This window comes from Balaenoptera physalus (genome assembly GCF_965194825.1).
Source record: "Balaenoptera physalus genome assembly, chromosome: 14".
NCBI classification, from domain to species: Eukaryota; Metazoa; Chordata; class Mammalia; order Artiodactyla; family Balaenopteridae; genus Balaenoptera; species Balaenoptera physalus.
This window is the reverse complement of record NC_138893.1, coordinates 21,808,665-21,821,449: the sequence shown is the minus strand read 5'-3', so window position 1 is coordinate 21,821,449 and position 12,785 is coordinate 21,808,665. Positions and strand designations below refer to the sequence as shown.

Sequence of the window (12,785 nt, the reverse complement as noted above, 5' to 3'; positions counted from 1 at the left end):
GGGTGTTGGGCAGAGGGCAGGTGTTTAATAGATTTATTGAATAAGTTCAATTACATACAATTATATCAATGGAAGGGTCAGCAACACTATGAGGTTAGGGTTAGGGTTAGGGTCAGGGCCAGGGCCAGGGTCAGGGTCAGGGTCAGGGTCAGGGTCGTTAGGGTTAGGGTTAGTGTTAGGGTTTAGGGTTTAGGGTTAGGGTTTAGGGTTTAGGGTTAGGGTTTAGGGTTTAGGGTTAGGGTTAGGGTTTAGGGTTAGGGGGTTAGGGTTAGGGTTTAGGGTTAGGGTTAGGGTTTAGGGTTAGGGTTAGGGTTTAGGGTTAGGGTTTAGGGTTTAGGGTTAGGGTTAGGGTTGAGGGTTAGGGTTAGGGGTTAGGGTTAGGGTAGGGTTAGGGTTAGGGTTAGACAATTAGGGTAGGGTTAGGGTTAGGGTTAGACAATTAGGGTTAGGGTTAGGGTTTAGGGTTTAGGGTTAGGGTTTAGGGTTAGGGTTCGGGTTTGGGTTAAAAATGCAAATTCTGGGGTTGGGCAGATCTGGGTTCAGACCTTTGATTACAAACTGTCTTCGTGCAAATCGTGTGTTTTTTTCCTAAGACTCAGCTTCTACCTTTATGAATCGAGGGTAGCAGTGGTGCTGTTCCCAGAGGTTTTGTTGAGGCAAATCTGTTTTCTCAGTTCCTAGCATGCGTGAGTGCTCAATGCACTTAGTTAATATTATGGTTACTGACCCTGTAGATACTCCCCAAAGCTAAAGGCCATAGGCTTGACAGGTATGTTGAGGAGGTGGGTGCCTACTGTGAGCCCAAGGTGGCAGGTAGCCGGAGGAATGGAATGGCTGCTGCAGAGCGGGACTGTTTTTCTCCTGCTTTAGACTTTTCTGTATTTTCTAGATTTTCTTAAAAGAACCATGTAGATGGTTTTGTACCCTGAAAACTTCCAACAAAATCTTTAAAGACCTTATCCATGCAAACATTTACTCTAAAAAGCTAGAGAATGGAACTGAAGGCCTATTTTGGAGAACTTTCTATATTCCCATTTCCTGGAATCTTCTGAAATGGAACCAAGTGGGGGAGGGTTGTGATCTGTACTAATTCTCTGAGCTCTTGGGTCTAATCACTGAGCATCTCTGCATCCCAGCTTCCTCCTGAGATCATGGGTACCTCTCAGTTCATAAATTCAACAATTCCTTACTTAAGTAAATAAACACACAAAATACTTACATCAGTGGCCAACAATTCCTCACTGTCATCAATACTGGCCACGGTGACCTCTTCTTGGCTCACAAAGGGGAAGTCAAAGGGGTTGGTTGAAATGGGAAGCAGGTCTGTGAAGCAGAAGGATTCCTTTAGCATCTTATGCACAACTGACTCTGAGTTTTTTTCCAATGTGATCGATTTGGAAGATGAGAATGATAACCAAGGAACTTACCCATAAGTTCCGGCTTCTTGTTTGACATGATTTGGTAAAAAATATGATAGCCTCTCTCACGGGATAACTGAAATGTCACCCTGGATTTTTCTAAGAGATCTAAGATAACAAAAAACGATGTGATTTTAGGGTCCCCAGGAGATGCCTCTGTGGCCAAATCCAAGGTGCCAGATAGAGTGTTTGGACTCACAGGTTTCAATGTCCGCTGACACCAGCTTTCCTGTGGCTCCAAAGTGAATGCGAATGAACGTCCCCTGTCCAAAGACAGATTGAAAAACACAGTTATTTTCTTTCTATGGTACTGTAGCCAGCTTCTGTTAGGTACTACTGAGGATGGGTGGGCTGTGTAGGCTCACGGAGGAGGTGATGCCAGAAGCATGAGGACCTTCCTCCTCTCTGTTTGCTTGGCATCTGGTCCCCACGCCGGCTCAGCCAAGACTCAGGTAGCTCTGCCCAAAGCACCTGGCCCTGTTCCCACAGCTCTGGGGATGCCTGCAGGCTCCCTCTCAAGTCTCGGTTTGGGACCACCTCACACCTGACTGTCTCCTTGGTCTTTATCCTGCTCAAACTCTTTGTAACACCTTTGAACTGATAACCTGGTTGGACTATCTGACTTCTTTTTTGCCTCTGGATGTTACTTCTGAGATTTCTTGCTTCAGTTTTCCTTACTACTTACTACATGCAAACCTAGCTCCCAGGCCAGGCCTCCTGGCTCCCCAAAGACCCACACAGCACTTGGGTTCCCCCAATCTTGGGGAGTGAGGAGTGAAATTATATATAGTATATATGTGTGTGTGTATACTCCCTTCTTACATCATCTGCTTAATTGGTCGCTACCACTCTGTGAGCCAATTGGAGGGCAAAAATATTGCCTTGCTTGTTCACCCACAGACCCTGGAATGTAGTACATCCTCAGTAGTATTCTCAGTATTCTCTGAATGAAGCCTAAGAAGAGTTAATGAAGGACCAGTGTAGGTTTATGTGAATTATGTGTTCGCTCTTCAGGAGTTCTAGCTGCTGAATGCAAGTGCCTCTGGGTACTTGCTCTACTGGCCAGTGAAATTAGAAAGGAGACTGGATACTTGTTTATTTGCCAGTGTCGGAAGTAAATGCCTCTTTGGTTGAGCTAATCCTAAGTGAAACACTGAAGGATGGGACATATCCTTCAATATCTTCCGTATCAACTTCTTCCCAATTTTTGAGCTCTGCTGCCTCCACCAGGTTTTCCCTCCTCCCAGCACCTCCTGACTTGGAGAAGGTCAGATCTGCTAACTAACTTCACACTAAGGTTTTCATGGCTAATAAGTCAGTGGATACTGTTCAATGGACTTATGTATTTTAAAATGCTTCCACCTGAAGAGACCAATTTTAGCATAGAGAAGTCATTTTGTACTTGTGGAATTTGAATCTTGAATCCTTGTGACTTCAGGAGGCTCTGAGGTGATGCTGATTAGTTAGGGAAGGACAGCTAAATCTTCCTTTGGCTGGGAATAAGACAAAATGTTCTTTGAAGGGTTATCAGAATATCCCGGTTGGGCAGCTTGATCTGAAGTGCTTGGGGGTAGACTAAGGCCAGGTATATCCTAGTTTATGTGGCCATTTTTCATATTCAGCATTGGAGGAGAGGGTTTTCTTTCTGGGGGTCATAGACAATTGGACTGAGTCTTAACGAATCTCAAAGAGTTGTCATTCCTCACGGTCTTGGCATTTCCAAAGGCCTCCAGGAGGGGGTTGGCCTGGATGATCTGGTCTTCCAGGGTTCCCTAATAATATGTGAGAAGAGGAAAAGAGAGGACTTCGGACGTCTTCCGAAGTAACTTCCCAGTGACTCAAAAGTGTGGATGCTCTGGGAAGGTCCCAGGGAGAGATGTCGCCCAGCTCAGGCTGGTGGCAGGTACAGTTGTGCTGAGTACCCACAGGCCCATCCCCACCCCACCCAAGGAGGCTTCAAGGTCCCATCGTAGAAGGAGTCTTAGCACAGCATCAAAGTGGCTTCTGGCCACACCAGATTCCAGGTTGGAGCCCTACCCGCTACCTCTCAATCTCCCAGATAGCCTTTCTTCTCTGATAACATTTTATTATAAATTATGGATTTGTAAAATATAGACCTCTGTTCCTGCATGCACCAGGACCCATTTATACAGATATTCGGGTTCAGAAGTAGAAACAGACTGTGAGCAGTGAAAGTGACCCATATGCTAGAAACAGTGGTTCTCAAAAAACTCTTTAAGTTGCATAAAATATTTTGTGAGAATTATTACGTAGAAATCCACTTATAGAAAGCAGAGTTTTTACCTTTTCCCCTTCCCCACATGATTGCTTGCCTTTCTGACTTCAGAGCTGTTTGGAAACTACTGTCCAGCCCAGTGGTTCTCAAAGTGTGATCCCTGGACAGGGCATGAACAATGGGAACATGACAGAAATGCAACATGCCAGGATTTTGAATGTGAGACAGGAATTTCAGTCAGAAATTCTGGGCCTGGGGACCAGCAATCCGTTGTTAACGAACCCTCCTGGTGATTCTGACGTGCACTCCAGTTTGAGAACCACTGGCCTAAACCATTCCTTAGCCAAAGGAGGATGTGGAGTTGTTCAAGGTCACTCGGCTGTTGCTGATGGAGCTGGTGCTAGAGCCCGAGTCCACAAGGTGGAGCCATTTCCTGCCTTGCCCCGTAAACACCCCCTGGGGCAGGACCTCGTGCTGTGCATCTCTGCTGAGCACAAAGCCCTGCGGACACTTGGGGCTCACCTGGGGTTTCAGTTATACTCATTCCAGCAAGCCTTCCAGGTGCAGGAAGCTGCTCACCTGCATCTTGCCCGGCCGCTGCGCCTTCCTCTTCTCCCCAGTGACCGCAATTGCTGCAAAGTACTGGATCACACGCTTGGTGTTCACTGTCTTCCCAGCCCCAGATTCTCCACTGTTGATTTAAAAGTAAGTGAGAGGGACTTCCCTGGTGGTCCAGTGGTAAAGAACCCGCCTTGCAATGCAAGGGACGCGGGTTCAATCCCTGGTCAGGGAACTAAGATCCCACATGCCGCGGGGCAACCGAGCCCGCACGCCATAACTACTGAGCTTGCGCGCCTCAATTAGAGCCCACGTGCCACAAACTATAGAGCCCACGTGCTCTGGTGCCCGCGTGCCACAACTAGAGAGCCCACGCACTCTGGAGCCTGTGTGCCACAACTAGAGAAGAGAAAACCCGCCTGCCACAACTAGAGAGAAGCCTGTACACCACAGCGAAGAGCCCGCATGCCCCAACAAAAGATCCCGAGTGCTGCAACTAAGACCCGACGCACCCAAAAATAAATAAAATATAATAAAGTAAAATAAAATAAAATAAAGTGAGATACACAGACATAGAGAACAGACTTGTAATTGCCAAGGGGACCAAGGAAAGGGGAAATGGAGGACAAATGGATTGAGAGTTTGGGATGAGTAGATGCAAACTATTAGATATAGAATGCATAACCAGCAAGGTCCTACTGCATTGCACAGGGAACTATATTCAATACCTTGTGATAAAACAAAATGGAAAAGAATATGAAAAGGAATATATGTGTATAACTGAATCACTTTGCTGTACAGCAGACATTAATACAACATTGTAAATCAAGTATACTTCAATAAAATAATTTTTTTTTTAAAAAGTAAGTGAGCTAAAGGAGAGCAGAAGGAATGGACAGCCCCTTCCAAGTCATCATGGCAACAACACAGGTTACTCACGCGATGAGGACGGACTCGTTGTCTCGATCTAGAAATGCAGAAGGAAGCAGGACAGAATAAATAAACAACATACAGGCAGGATATACAAATCAGGCAACATTGGTGGTAGACAGAGCCCATGAGTTCTAGTTCTGGCTTTGCCATTAACTAGTGGTGTGATGATTTGGGCATGTCGAATCTTCTTTGAGACAATTTGTGCAGATTTCCCAAATGCTGGATGTGTAATGTGGGCAGCATGAGAAGTGAACGGTGAGTCCCACAGTGTGGAAGTTATTCGTGTTCACAGATCTTTACCTCCTCAATAGCACTTTCTTATCTCCCTTTTCAACAAAGAAAGCAAGTCTCAGACTTAGAACTTGTAAGAAGCCACAGCTTCTAATTAGAATTTATGGACACTGATTTGTTGTCATTGCCTTTTTCTTTCACCTTTACTTTCTACTTGTGGACAGTGACCGTGATTTTCCATTTACAAGAGTGTTATAGGTTGAATTGTGTTCCCCCCAACAAACTAATATGTTGAGGCCCTAACTAACCCCCAGTACCTCAAAATGTGACCTTATTTGGAAATAGGGTCATTGCAGATGTAATTAGTGAAGATGAGGTCATACTGGAGTAGGTGGGCCCCTAATCCAATATGACTGGTGTCCTTATAAAAAGAGCAATTTGGAGACAGATGAGAACACAGTGTGAAGATGAAAGTGCAGATCAAGGTGATGATTCTATAAGCCAAGGGATGGCAAGGTTGGCCAGCAAACCACCGGAAGCTGGGAGAGTGGCCTGGACCACATTCTCCCTCTCGGCCCTCAGAGGGAACCAACTCTGCTGACACCTTGATCTCAGACTTCCAGGTTCCAGAGCTGTGACACAATGCATTTCTGTTGCTTAGGCCACCCAGTGTGTAGTACTTGGTTACGGCAGTCCTAAGAAACTAATACTAATAGTGATATTATTCTTCCTTTTTTTAAAAAATAGTTTTCCTCCAGATCAAAGGGCAGATTTGTTCGGTTCCTATTTTATTTTTATTTTTGGCCACGCCACGTGGCATGTGGGATCTTAGTTCCCTGACCAGGTATCGAATCCGTGTCCCCTGCAGTGGAAGCACAGAGTCTTAACCATTGGACCGCCAGGGAATTCCCTATTCTTCCTTTTTGAAATGGACGGAACTTCAGTCACTGTAAGGAAAGATTTTAAATATGCAGAAATGGCCAGGATTGCGAATGTGACATTGGAATGGCTGAAGTTTGGGCCACATTGTCCTGGATGACTTTTAAGCATCTTCAGATCTCAGATGCTTGCTTCTACTTCTTCTCTCTGCACCAAGTCAAATCAGGTGAAAGCTGAACAGACCGAAGTGATGTTAGGCATGACAAGGGTGACAGTATTACCACATCTCTGTTATTTCATCTGCTATCCTGGAAATTTAAGGAGGAGAAAGAGGGAACCTGAGAAAACAGGTGAAGGGAAGTTGCTGTGCCCATTTCTCCAACTTTGCATTCCTAAGTGGCTACTAATATAGTCTCTCTTCCAAGTGTGTTACTGTTGGGGGTTTCTTTGGAGGTGGGGGCAGCGCATCTCCTTGTGCTTCACATCCACCCTCAGAGAAGCATGTACTTAGTGTGGCTTCAGTCCCAAGCTCTGGCTTAAGAACCGTGACTGGTAATGGAAGATACTGCGCCCCTGGCTTTCCATCCTGACATCCTCTGAATCTACTGAGGTCACTTTGGTCATTGCACCGTTTGGATGACCAAAGCCTGTGAAGGGCTCGAGTAATTACCTAAGAACCAGTGCAGTTAAAGGACTTGAATACTTCACTAAAACTATTTTTTAAAATATGGATTAAAGAAATTACTCACCAGTCAACATGAACTGATAGGCATTGTCAGAGATGGAGAAGATGTGGGGCGGGGCCTCCTGGGTGCTTTTTGCCTCTGTAGGCCGTCACCACCTCAGGGTTGTACACCGGCAGCCACTGGTAGGGGTTGACGGTGACACAGAAGAGGCCTGAGTAGGTCTGAGAAAATCAGAAAATTCAACCTATGGATCTTGACTTTACTAAGAGAAGGAAATGGAATAAAGAGAGGTTGAAGGGTACTCACGTAGATCATCCAGGCTGTGTAACGCTCTTTGAGGTTGTACAGCACTCCTGGCTCGTGTAGGTGGGTCATCATGGCCATGTCCTCGATCTTGTCAAATTTGGGAGGGTTCATGGGGAAGACTTGGTCACTGTTCAGAGTGAGTGTCTGGATATTGAGAGGAAAAATCACATGATGAGTGGGAGAGCCGATGTGGTGACCTACCAGTGGGGTGAAAATGGTGAGATATTGTGGTGAGATTACCCCATTACCGTGGTTAACTTTATGGATCATTTCTGTGCCCAGAGATGATCCGTAAATAACTGTTGTTGATAAATCGAAGACTGGTCAAACTGTATAACCAGTTCTGGTCTGATGCCCCCAAGTCAGCATGCCATTCTGTGTGCCAGAAGAGGGTTACAGGTGTGCAAAGTTATAGAGCCCTTCAGCCTCAGGGTGGCCAGGTGGAACTCAGGATGGCCAAGGCCACAGCAGCTTGCCTCTGTTTACCCCATTTGCTATGAGTGCTGCAATGAGATCAAGCTTGGAAGATTGGAAAAAACTCTTCCAGTGTGTTCTGTAAATCTCCACCTCAATACCTCTGCTCATGTGGGTCCCTTTGTCTGGAATATATCTACATTGAAATTACATCTAGCAACCTTCAAAGCTCTTCTGAAGTGCCACCTCTTCCATGACCTGTTTCTGCTCTCCCCTGTCTTTTCAAGGCTTCCAGAATTCCTTGCACCGCTGCCCTAATAGTTAAAACATTTGGACTTGAAGCATGGTCCATGCCTGAAAACAGTATTTTGAGACTATTACCTAATTTTCCCCTCTCTGTTTTCCCTCCCCTTTAAGCATACAACTGGCACTCCATTACTCAGGAAAGGTAGAAAATAGGGCATAAAAGCGAGAGAGCCTGTAAGCCTTTCTAGAGTTTGTTTTCCAAAAGCCCGAATCCTCAGAAGAGCTTTGAGGGTTTTACCGAAAAGATAAAAGGGAGGAGATTTGTTGATATAGACCAAATCTCTTGAGGAAAGGAAGCCCTTCTGCCCCACCGCCCTAAACTAGAGAGAGAGGGACATCCAAAATAGCATAAGGGAGATGGAAAAATCTGTGTTTCCTGAAGGTTCAGAAACTGGGGAGCTCCTTCCACTTCCGGGACTGCAGGGCCTGCGGTCTCCCGGGCTCCCGCACGCACCGACTTGCCAACGAGACAAAGGACGGGGGCGCGCTGCCAACGGCGACGCGTGGCGTCATGCGTCGCGGGGCGCGCCTCGGCCTGCGCGCTTGCACGCGTCCTGGGAGCCGCTGACGGGCCTGCAAGCCGGTGCGGAGCCGGAGGCGGGCCGCGGGGGCCCAAAGACGGAGAGGGCGGGGCCGGCTCCGGGACCGAGGCGGCAACACGCCGAGCGAGCGCCTGTGCCCGAGGGCAGCGATGCTGTGGTTCCAGGGCGCCATTCCAGCCACCATCGCGTCGGCCAAGAGGAGCGGCACGGTCTTCGTGGTGTTCGTGGCAGGTGATGATGAACAGGCTACACAGATGGCTGCAAGTTGGGAAGATGAGAAAGTGACAGAAGCATCTTCAAACAGTTTTGTTGCTGTGAAAATCGATACCAAAAGTGAAGCCTGCCTACAGTTTTCACAGATCTATCCTGTAGTGTGTGTTCCATCCAGTTTCTTTATTGGAGACAGTGGAATTCCCTTGGAAGTAATAGCAGGAAATGTTCCTGCAGATGAACTTGTTACCAGAATCCACAAAGTCCGGCAGATGCACTCGTTAAAAAGTGAAATATCAGTGGCAAATAGTGGCCATTGAGAAAGTCAGTCTCTACTCCATCCACCTCATTTGATCAGAACAACACTTCTGAAAACTGTCAGTCCAGAAATGTAGAGCTCTGTGAGACACCACCCACTTCTGATACAAAGTCAGATTCTGCAACAGGAGGAGAAATTTCAGGCCAGGCCACTGTGTCTCCAGAGCCTGGTGGATGTTCAAATCAGAGACCTACAGAGGAGCTCACCGTCAGAGTGGAAAGACTAACCAAACACCTTGAAGAAAAGAGAGAAGAGAAAAGGAAAGAGGAAGAACAGAGAGAGATTAAGGAGGAAATTGAGAGGAGGAAAACTGGAAAATAAATGTTGGATTATAAAAGAAAGCAAGAAGAAGAATTAACAAAAAGAGTGTTAGAGGAAAGGAACAGAGAAAAGGCAGAAGATAGGGCAGCTCGAGAGCGTATAAAACAGAAGATTGCACTGGACCGTGCAGAGAGAGCTGCTTGTTTTGCAAAGACAAAGGAAGAAGTAGAAGCTGCTAAAGCTGCTGCCCTGCTGGCCAAACAGGCAGAAATGGAAGTCAAGAGAGACTCTTCCACAACAGAAAGAAGCAGTGTTGCGAGAATTCAATTCCGTCTTCCTGATGGTTCTTCCTTCACAAATCAGTTCCCTTCTGATGCTCCTCTAGAAGAAGCAAGGCAGTTTGCTGCACAGACTGTTGGCAACACTTACGGTAATTTTTCATTAGCAACAATGTTTCCCAGGAGGGAATTTACCAAAGAAGATTATAAAAAGAAATTACTGGATTTGGAACTTGCCCCAAGTGCTTCAGTGGTACTGTTGCCAGCAGGAAGACCAACTACATCCATGGTACATTCTTCCAGTGGCGACTTTTGGACATTCTTGGGGACAGTACTTTACCCATTCCTTGCCATCTGGAGATTGATTAGCAACTTCTTATTTGGTAATCCTCCTCCTGCACAGACCTCGGTGAGAGCAGCATCATTGGAATCCTCAAACCTTGCATCCTCTAGCAACTCAGAAAAAACGGAACCAGTCAGAAAAAGAGTGCTGGAGAAACGGGGGGAAGACTTTAAAAAGGAGGGCAAGATATACAGATTGAGGACTCAAGACGATGGTGAAGATGAAAACAACACTTGGAATGGAAATTCTACTCAACAGATGCAGTGTGACAAGGACAATATGTGCAGCAATCATTGTTTCTCTTATGATTTAATTCAACTGAAATTCTACTGGAGAAGTGGGCCTGCTTTATGTTTTCCAACTCATCTACAAAGTGTCTCTTTATTCCTGCTTAGTGGGTTAAAGTTGTTTAACCTCAGATAAGTCAAGAGATAAAATAACTGGCTGCTAGGTCCTTGTATATGGTAACCAACTGCTAGAAGCCTAAAATAGCAAAAGGTCTGCGACAGCCTCCCTTTATCAGCTTTCTTGTTTAGTATTTCATATGCCCATTAGCCCTGTGCTCTCAGATGATATGTTTTGTTTAGGGCTGTTTTGCTCCAGAACTCCTCAGCCCACACAAAGTAACTGGTGTGTCACTGAATAATTTGATCTTGAGTCAGAGCATTTTAACTAGCCAATCAGATGATAATTTGGGTTTAACTTTTCTCTTCTTGCTCATCAGCTGCAAGCAAAATCTTGTAGTTTTTAATCTTACTTAAACACTGGATAAAAAAAATCTTTTCCAAAAAAAAAAAAAAAAGAAACTGGGGCTTGTTTCTTAGCAATCCTTCAGGGGGGCAGTGACACCCCATGTGGTATTACTGAAAATGTGGCATGGCTCTGGGGAGGGGACCCCAATAGTAACTCCAGAAAATTTATTTCCGGCCCTGTGAAAAGAGGCTGACACCAGAGGTTAAGTTTAATAATAACAATCATCATCATCATCATCGTCATCATCATCTGTCTTGTATGCTTGAATTTGTGAACTGCGATTCATACCTACCATGTACTCTTTTTTTAAAAAATTAGTTTATTTATTTATTTTTGGCTGCGTTGGGTCTTCCTTACTGCACACGGGCTTTTCTCTAGTTGTGGCGAGTGGGCGCTACTCTTCGCTGCGGTGCACGGTCTTCTCACTGTCATGGTTTCTCTTGTTGCAGAGCACAGGCTCTAGGCACACGGGCTTCAGTAGTTGTGGCGCACGGGCTGAGTAGTTGTGGCTCGCGGGCTCTAGAGTGCAGGCTCAGTAGTTGTGGCGCACGGGCTTAGTTGCTCCGCAGCATGTGGGATCTGCTGGGACCGGGGATTGACCCCGTGTCCCCTGCATCGGCAGGCGGATTCTTAACCGCTGTGCCACCAGGGAAGTCCCCATACCCACCATGTACTCTTGATTCCTACACTAGATGATAAACTTTGGGGAAGCGGGACTGAGATTTGCTCATATTTGCAGAGTGATAGACACTGTGACCTAGACATGGTGGGTGTCCAGTAAGGATTGAATTGAATGGTGCTCTGTAATTCTCTGCATTAAATTAGGCATTGCCTCTGGAGCTCCCTCTGTAAGTCACTCTGCAGCCTAGAGAGTTCTATTTGGTATATTCGCCCATCCAGCAGCAATCTGTATCAATCTCTCCCTTAAACAGTCCAAACTCTTCCACCACCACTTTCCCCTTTCTCCAAAGCAAACATCATAAAAACTCTCAAAGCCCAAGTCCTCGAAGGAAAGAGCCAGAGGAAAGGTATGTGCCATGGCAGTTTTTACCTGTGACTTCACTCAGAGTAGATCAATGTGAGTCTTGTTCTATCTTCAGATTCCTATGGGCCAGCATGCAATTTCTACTATTCTACTCCAAAGGCAAAGGGGAATGCCCATGTTAGCAAGGACATCTGAGATCAACACTTACCCGGTTGTCGAGGGTCTCGACTGTGACTTTGTCATTTTCCTTGCTCTGGATCATACCTTTCACATAAAATTCCTTATCATCCACTGCAAAGCAAGCTTTCTTAGAATCAAATGGGCGATTTTGAGCCTCGATTCTCTCCTTCTCTGATTTCCACAGGTAGGGAGCTGCTTCTCCAAAAATGGCCATCTCTGCATCAGAGCTCATGACTGCAGGGGCTGGGAAGACCAGGCCTGCTGAGTCTGGAGCTTTGGGGAGCTCCATCCTGTTATTTCCATTCAGACAGGGGGCCAGATTCAAAAGTTCCTGGGATTAACTTACGTTCTGAGGAATCCAGGACCTGGTATAGGGGCCTAGAGTGGGCAAGTGGGGGTGAGCTAAAGGAGATATTTTACTCCAAGAAAAAAGTTTGAGGGGACATCTCTTAGTCCAGCTCCAGGTGTGGAAGTCTAAACCAATTAGAGGAAGCCAAGCTGAGCCTAATAAAGGAGGCCTCAGAAAATACTTCCTTAATTACACATCACATTTGAGCCTCATGATCTCGGTGTCATTCCCAAATCTTAAGGGTGTCTGAAAAGAATTACTGGAATGTTGATAATTCCTAGTAGAAAGTTCAGATAGCCCAGTGAAAAGTAATGACTTGAACATAAAGTACTGCCACACTTGTTTAGCCAATTACAGGCAACAAGGTGATAGGAGACGTTATGGCCTAGTGCAATGGTTCCAAACTTTAATATGCGCCAGAATTACCTGGAGAGCTTGTTAAAACACAGATTTCTGGGCCTCACCCCCAGAGCTTCTGATTCAGTAGGTATGGGATGGGGCCTGAGAATATGCATTTCTAGCAAGTTATTAGGCAATGCTGGTGGTGCATTCATCAGCTGATGGTGAATTCATCATTGTGGTCCAGGGACCACACTCT

The 12,785-nt window shown here is 45.9% G+C and overlaps 1 pseudogene across 1 annotated transcript; it reads left to right on the top strand.

The window, feature by feature from the left end:
* Window positions 1–8,603: 8,603 nt before the first annotated feature.
* LOC309642908 (UBX domain-containing protein 4 pseudogene) lies at window positions 8,604–12,072 on the top strand (annotated as a pseudogene). The gene is made up of 3 exons: window positions 8,604–10,257; window positions 11,645–11,701; window positions 12,023–12,072. The product of its transcript is annotated as a UBX domain-containing protein 4 pseudogene (transcript).
* Window positions 12,073–12,785: the final 713 nt, after the last annotated feature.